Here is an 8,539-nt window from a genome sequence, read left to right as displayed (position 1 = left end):
GGCTGAAGCTGGGGAGCCAAGCAGTCTCACTCAGCAAGTCCCACTTACACGGAACCCAGCAAGCTAAGAATCACTGGCTTGAAATCCCCATTGCCAGCACAGTAGTCTGGAGTTTGCCTGGGATGACCAAGTTCTGAGAGGAGGGAAGGGTGACTGCCATTACTGTGGCTTTAGTAGGTGCTTGTGTCCTGACAGTGCTAAGGAGACTTGGAGGTTTGGGCTGGGCAGAATTCTCCACATTACAGCAAAGCAGCTGTGCCCAGACTCCTTTAGATCCCTCCTCACCAGGCAGGGCATCCTGCAGGAAGTCCACCAGCTCCAGTCAAGGGCTTATAAACATAATTCTCACCTCCCTAGTATAGAGCACCTGCGGGGAGGCTTGGCCATAGTCCCGGGTTCAGGAGACTTAATTTTTCCTTCCTGCTGGCTCTGAAGAAATCAGCTGATCCCAATGAGGGGGATTCCCCCAACATAGTGATATGGAAGGTGGGCAGGGAAGTCGTGGGAAGGGAAGGGTCTGGTCCCTGGCTAGGGTTTCACTCCCAGGCCTGTGCCCACAGATCTAGGTGAGGACAAGCATTTCTGTTTTTATGCCCAAATGTTGCATTTTCCAAGAACACCCTGGCATACCACATCCCCATCCTGTGCCTATAAAAACCCTGAGACATTAGTGGGCATGCACACAAGCATGCTAGATGTTGAAAAGAACACATCACTGGGAGAAAACACAAGCAGGTGGATGTTGAGAGAATGTTAGGAGGAGCATGCCAGTGGAAGAGCACACCGACAGACACTGGCAGGCCAGCAGGCATCGACCAGCAGAACTATGCGGAGTTTGTCTGGGGTGGTTGGAAAGGAGCCCAGCTGCTAAGTGGCCCATCTCCAGGGGAAAACTACTTTCCCACTCTATCCCCTTCTGGCTCCCCAATCTGCTGAGAGCTACTTCCACTCAATAAAATCTTGCACTCATTCTCCAAGCCCACATGTGATCTGACTCTTCTGGTACACTAAGACAAGAAACCCCAGGATACAGAAAACCCTCTGTCCTTGTGATAAGGCAGAGGGTCTAGTTGAGCTGACTAACACAAGCTACCTACAGACGGCTAAACTAAAAGAGCACACAATAACACACACTCACTGGGACCTCAGGAGCTGTAAACATTCACCCCTAGACACTGCTGTCAGGTCAGAGTCCCACAACTTGCCCATCTGCCTGCTCCCCTTAGGGGTTTGAGCACTGGGGCAACAAAGAAGCGAGCCACACCCCCATTGCATGCCCTGTGAGGAGGATAAGGAAACTTTTCCCATTTCAACAATACACCAGCCCTGCTAAGGGACAGACTGTCTCCTTAAGAGGGTCCCTGACCCAGTGCCTCCTGTCTGGGTGAGACCTCCCAACAGGGGTCAGCAGACACCTCAGACAGGAGAGCTCTGGCTGGCATCAGGTTGGTGCCCCTGTGGAAAAAAACTTCTGGAGGAAGGAGCAGGAAGCAATCTCTGCTGTTCTGCAACCTTCACTGGTGATACAAGGCAAACAGGGTCTAGAGTGAAGCCCAGTAAATTGCAGCAGACCTACAGAAGAGGGGCCTGACTTTTAGAAAACAAACGAACAAAAAACCAAACATGAACAAAAAGTAACAACAACATCAACAAAAAAGATCCCACAAAAACCCATCCAAAGGTCATCAGCCTCAAAGATCAGAGGTGGATGAGGAAAAATCAATGAAGATGAGGAACAATCAATGAAGATGAGGAAAACAATAAAGAATAGGAAAAACCAGTGCAAAAATGCTGCAAATTCCCAAAGCCAGAATGCCTCTTCTCCTCCAAATGATTGCAACACTTAACAAGCAAGGGCACAGAATGGGGCTGACACTGAGATGGATGAACTGATAGAAGTGGGCTTTAGAAAGTGGGTAATAATGAATTTGATTGAGCCAAAGGATTAAGTTCTTACCCAATGCAGAGAAGCTAAGAACTGTGATAAAAGATTACAGGAGATGTTAACTAGAAAAACCAGTCCAGAGAGAAACATAAACGACCTGATGTAGCTGAATAACACAACACAAAAACTTAATGATGCAAAAACAAGCATTAATAGTCAAATAGACCAAGCAGGAGAGAGAATAACAAAGCATAAAGACTATCTTGCTGAAATAAGGCAGGCAGACAAGATTAGAGAAGAAAGAATGAAAAGGAACAAACAAAACCTCCGATAATTATGGGACTAAGTAAAAAGACTGAACCTACAACTAGTTGGAGTACCTGAAAGAGATTGGGAGGTTGGAGAAAAGTTGGAAAACACACTTAATGATATAATCCAGGAGAACTTCCCCAACCTAGCAAGACAGGCCAATATTCAAATTCAGGAAATCCAAAAAACCCTAATAAGATACTTCATGAACAGATCTACCTCAAGACACATTATCATTGATTCTCTAATTTAAAAATGAGGGGAAAAAATGTTAAGGGCAGAAAGAGAGAAAGGCCAGGTCACCTACAAAGGGAAGCCCATCAGATTAACAGCTAACCTCTTAGCAGAAACCCTGCATCCCAGAAGAGATTAGGGGGGCGGGGGGCTAATATTCAAAATGCATAAAGAAAAGAAATTCCAACCCAGAGTTTATTTGGCCAAACTAAGCTTCATAAGCGAAGGAGAAATAAAAGCTTTTTCAGACAAGCAAATGCTAAGGGATTTTGTCACCACCAGGCCTTCCTCAAGGAAGCACTAAACATGGACAGGAAAAACCATTACCAGCCACTACAAAAACATACTGAAATACACAGACCAATGACACTATGAAGCAACAACATTAATAAGTCTGCAAAACTAACCAGTGAACATAATGATGAGAGGTTCAAACTCACACATAACAAGATTAACCTTAAATGTAAATGGGCTAAATGCCCCAATTAAAAGACACAAAATGGCAAGCTGGATACAAAGACAAGACCCATTGGTGTGCTGTATTCAAGAGACACATCTCATGTGCAAAGACACACATAGACTCAGAGTAAAGGGATGGAGGAAAATTTACCAAGCAAATGGAAAGCAGACAAAAGCAGATGTTGCAATACTAGTTTCTGACAAAATAGACTTTAAACCAACAAAGGTCAAAAAAGACAAAGAAGGGCATTACATAATGTTAAAGGGTTCAATTCAACAAAATAAACCAACTACATTAAATAGATGTGCACCTAATACAAGAGCACCCAGATTCATAAAACAAGTTCTTAGAGACCTACACAGAGACTTAGAACCCTACACAATTATAGTGGGAGACTTTAATACCCCACTGTCAGTATTAGACACATCATGAAGGCAGAAAATTAACAAAGATATTCAGGATTTGAACTCAGCTCTAGACAAAGCGAACCTGATATATATCTACAGAACTCTCCACCCAAAAACAACAGAGTATACATCTTTTTGGCACCACATGACACTTACTCTAAAATTGATCACATAATTGGAAGTAAAACACTCATCAGCAAATACAAAAATCCTGAAATCATAACAAACAATCTCTCAGACCACAGCACAATCAAATGAGAACTCAATATTAAAAAGCCCACTCAAAACCACACAACTACATGGAAATCGAACAACATACTCCTGAATGACTCCTGGGTAAATAATGAAATTAAGGCAGAAATCAAGAAGTTATTTGAAAACAATGAGAAAAAAAGAGACAATGTACCAGAATCTCTGGGACACACCTAAAGCAGTATTAAGAGGGAAATTTATAGCACTAAATGCCCACATTGAAAAGCTAGAAAGATCTCAAATCTACACCCTAACATCACAAGTAAAAGAACTAGAGAACCAAGAGCATACAAACTCCAGAGCTAGCAAAAAACAGGAAATAACTAAGCTTAGAGTGGAACTGAAGCAGACAGAGACATGAAAAAAACCCTTCAAAAAATCTACAAATCCAGGAACTGTTTATTTGAAAAAGTCAACAAAATAGACCACTAGTAAGATTAATAAAGAAGAAAACAAAGAAGTTTCAAATAAACACAATCAGAAACGATAAAGGGGATACCACCACTGTACCCAAAGGAATACAAACAGCCATCAGAGAATACTATAAACACCTCTATGCAAATAAACTAGAAAACTTAGAAGAAATGGATAAATTTCTGGACACCTACACCCTCCAAAATCTGAACCAGAAAGAAGTTGAATCCCTGAATAGACCAATAGCAAGTTCTGAAATTGAGGAAGCAATAAATAGTCTACCAAAAAGAAAACAAAAACAAAAACAAAAAAACACGTCCAGATGGAGTTTCAGCTGAATTTTACCAGAGATACAAAGAGGAGCTTGTACCATTTCTTCTGAAACTATTAAAAACAATTGAAAAGAAGGGACTCCTCCCTAACTCATTTTATGAGGCCAACATCATCCTGATACAAAAAATTGGCAGAGATACAACAACAATAACAACACAACACTTCAGGCCAATATTCATGATGAACATTGATGCAAATATCCTCAATAAAATACTGGCAAACCGAATCCAGCAGCACATAAAAAATCTTATGCACCATGATCATGTTAGCTTCATCCACGGGATGCAAGGCCGGTTCAACATACAAAAATCAATAAACACAATTCATCACAAAAATAGAATTAAAGGGAAAAACCACATGAATATCTCAATAGATGCAGAAAAGGCCTTGAATTTGATAAAATTCAACATCTCTTCATGTTTAAAACTCTCAATAAACTATGTATTGATGGAACATACCTCAAAATAATAAGAGTTATTTATGACAAATCCACAGCCAGTATCATACTGAATTTCAAAAGCCAGAGGCATTCTCCTGGAAAACTGGTACAAGACGAGGATGCCCTCCCTCATCCCTCTTATTTAACATAGTGATAGAAGTTCTGGCCAGGACAATCAGGCAAGAGAAAGAAATAAAGGGTATTCAAATAGGAAGAGAGGAAGTCAAATTGTCTTTGTTTGTAGATGGCATAATCCTATATCTAAAAGACCCCATTGTCTCAACCCAAAAGTTTCTTTAGCTGTTGAGAAAGTTTAGCAAAGTCTCAGGATACAAAATCAATGTGCAGAAATCACAAGCATTCCTATACACCAACAACAGATGAGCAGAGACCCAAATCATAGATGAGTTCCCATTCACAATTGCCACAAAGAAAGTAAAATACCTAGAAATACAGCTAACAAGGGAAGTGAAGGACCTCTTCAAGGAGGACTACAAACAATTGCTCAAGGAAATCAGAGAGGACACAAGCAGATGGAAAACCATTCCATGCTCATGTATAGGAAGAATCAATATCATAAACATGGCCATAGTGCCCAAAGTAATTTATGGATTCAGTGGTATTCCAATTGACCTACCACTGACATTCTTCATAGAATTAGAAAAAAAAAAAAAACCCGATTTTAAAATTCATATAAAACCAAAAAAGAGGTCACTTAGCCAAGACAATCCTAAGCAAAAACAACAAAGCTGGAGGCATCACATTACCCTACTTCAAACTATACTACAAGGCCACAATAAACAAAACAGCATGGTACTTGTACAGAAACAGGCACATAGACCAATGGAAGAGAATAGAGAAGTCTGAAGTAAAACAGCACATCTACAATCATCCCATCTTCGACAAACCCCCAAAAAACAAGCAATGGGGAAAGGATTCCCTATTTAATAAATGGTGCTGGGAGAACTGGCTAGCCATAGGCAGAAAATTGAAACAGGATTCCTTTCTTACAATTTACACAAAAATTAACTCAAGCTGGATTAAAGACTTAAATGTAAAACCCAAAACCATAAAAACCCTAGAAGAAAATCTAGGCTGTGTCATTCAGGATATAGGCATGTGCAAAGACTTTATGATGAAATTGTTGAAAGCAATTGCAACAAAATCCAAAATTGATGAATTGGATCTAATTAAACTAAAGAGTTTCTGCACAGCAAACAAAACTGTTACCAGAGAGAGCAGACAATCTATAGAATGGGGAGAAACTGTTGCAATCTATCCATCTGACAAAGGTCTATTATCCAGAATTTACAAGGAACTTTACCAAATTTACCATTAAAAATAATACAATCCCATTAAAAAGGGGGCAAAGGACTTGAACAGACACTTCTGAAAAAAACTGAGACATTCATGAGGCCAACAAACCCATGAAGAATAGCTCAACATCACTGATTATTAGAGAAATGCAAATAAAAAACACAACGAGATACCATCTCATGCCAGTCAGAATGTCAACTATTAAAAAGTCAAGAAACAACAGATGCTAGCAAGGTTGAAAAGAAATAAGAACACTTTTACACTGTTGGTGGGAATGTGAATTAGTTCATCCATTGTGGAAGGTAGTAGGGTGATTCCTCAAAGATTAAGAACCAGAAATACCATTTGAGCCAGCAATCCCATTCCTGGGTATATACCCAAAAGAATATAAATCATTCTATTATAAAGATACATGCATGCATATGTTCACTGAAGCATTATTCACAATAGAAAAGACATGGAATCAGCCCAAATGCCCATCAATGATAGGCTGGATAAAGAAAATGTGGTACATATATACCATGGAATACTATGCAGCCATAAAAGGGCACTAGATCATGTCCTTTGCAGAAACATGGATGAAATTGGAAGCCATTATCGTCAGCAAACTAATGCAGAAACAGAAAACCACCCACTGCCACCCAGGGAACAGCTGGTGAGGACTGCCATTCTGAGGACCCTCCTGATAAGCTTGGGCCCTCTCTTGCTTAACAAGCCTTAAGGGTAAAAGCTGTTAAACTGGAGAAGGAAGTCCAAGATTTAACTGAGATACCAGAGAGCTGTAGCTGATTGTGAAAACATAAGGAGGCGAACCCAGAGATGTGTGGAAGATGCCAAAATATTTGGAATCCAGAGTTTCTGTAAGGACTTGGTGGAGGTGGCTGACATTTTGGAGAAGACTACAGAGTGCATTTCTGAAGAGTCAGAGCCTGGGGACCAGAAGCTCACTCTGGAGAAGGTCATCCAATGGTTGTCACTTTTAGAAGCAAAGCTGAAAAGTGTGTTTGCCAAGCATGGCCTGGAGAAACTGACACCCATTGGTGACAAATATGATTCCCACGAGCATGAATCCTCTGTCATGTGCCAGCTGGTGTTGTGGTGCAGTCTGGCACCATGGCATTAATAAGACAAGATGGTTACAAACTTCATGGCTGCACCATTAGGCTTGCCCAGGTAGAAGTGGCAGTGGAGTCTCAGAGAAGACTGTGAAGAGGCCATCAGGAACTCAATGTTCTCCCAGAGCGCAGTCACCTGTGCTTCATTTATTTAGTAAAGTAGGTTTGTATTGTACATGAGGTACTTCATGTGATATGTTTTGGATTTAGTCATACTGGTTTTATGTCTAAGATATTCTATTGATTTAATGTGACCTGTTTGGTCTCATCAGAAGTCTTACCATTGGGCCTTTGAACAGTGTGACAAGTCTTCCGATGGCCTTTATGAAAACATGGTAAGCAGAATTGGTACTCTGATGAATTTGAATCCAAAATTCTTTTAACTATGTGTTTTCAACTACATGTTCCTTCCTAGTGGTCCCCATAACAGGAATTGTATAGTATCTTGTATTTTGTGGAAAAAGGTGACTGTAGGGATTGGTTCAACATTTAGGTACTTAGAGGATAAAGCGTCTTTGTATTCTTGTAAATTTATTCCTGTATAAATTTAAATCATTTGGATTTATTTTATTCACATAGATTTTCAGGACTTTACCTTTTGTTTTCTTTCCTTTTAGTCATCTTTTGTCCTTGTAATCCCAACTACATAGGCTTTATGCTCACATCATTATCTCATACCCACCCTTTCTCATCCCCATTTGCAGGGGCTAAAGGTCTAGGTGAGTCTTGGAATGCAAGGAACATCAGGAAATTTGAGATACCCAGGACCCTTTGAAACAAGAATGACCAAAAAGCCTTGGGCTGTCTTTGCTCTGAGTTATCTTCAAATTATTTTCAGCTTCCCTGTCATATAATCATTTCTGGCAAATTGAGGCAACACTAACAGCTAAAGACCCAGATGGGTCTATTCAGATAATTTACCTACAACTTCTCATTTCACCAGCCCTTACTCCTCTTCCCCTTTGTCAATTTAGCCTTATAATCCTTTATTAGATGATGGGAGGTGATGATCAGGACAAAAGTGTTAGGTTTGCGTGACTTCTCATTTCGTTTATTAATAGTTTTACTGAATTTTTTTTTTTTTTTTTTTTTTTTGAGACGGAGTCTCGCTCTGTCGCCCAGACTGGAGTGCAGTGGCGCGATCTCGGCTCACTGCAAGCTCCGCCTCCCGGGTTCACGCCATTCTCCTGCCTCAGCCTCCGGAGTAGCTGGGACTACAGGCGCCCGCCACCACGCCGGGCTAATTTCTTTTTGTATTTTTAGTAGAGACGGGGTTTCACCGTGTTAGCCAGGATGGTCTCGATCTCCTGACCTCGTGATCCGCCCGCCTCAGCCTCCCAAAGTGCTGGGATTACAGGCTTGAGCCACCGCGCC

At 40.8% G+C, this 8,539-nt stretch overlaps 1 pseudogene; it reads left to right on the top strand.

The window, feature by feature from the left end:
- Positions 1 to 750: 750 nt before the first annotated feature.
- LOC106995223 (grpE protein homolog 2, mitochondrial pseudogene) lies at positions 751 to 7,259 on the top strand (annotated as a pseudogene).
- Positions 7,260 to 8,539: the final 1,280 nt, after the last annotated feature.

This window comes from Macaca mulatta, chromosome X (assembly GCF_049350105.2).
Source record: "Macaca mulatta isolate MMU2019108-1 chromosome X, T2T-MMU8v2.0, whole genome shotgun sequence".
Classification (NCBI taxonomy): domain Eukaryota; kingdom Metazoa; phylum Chordata; class Mammalia; order Primates; family Cercopithecidae; genus Macaca; species Macaca mulatta.
The sequence above is the reverse complement of the archived record's forward strand: the minus strand, read 5'-3'. Positions and strand labels throughout refer to the sequence as shown.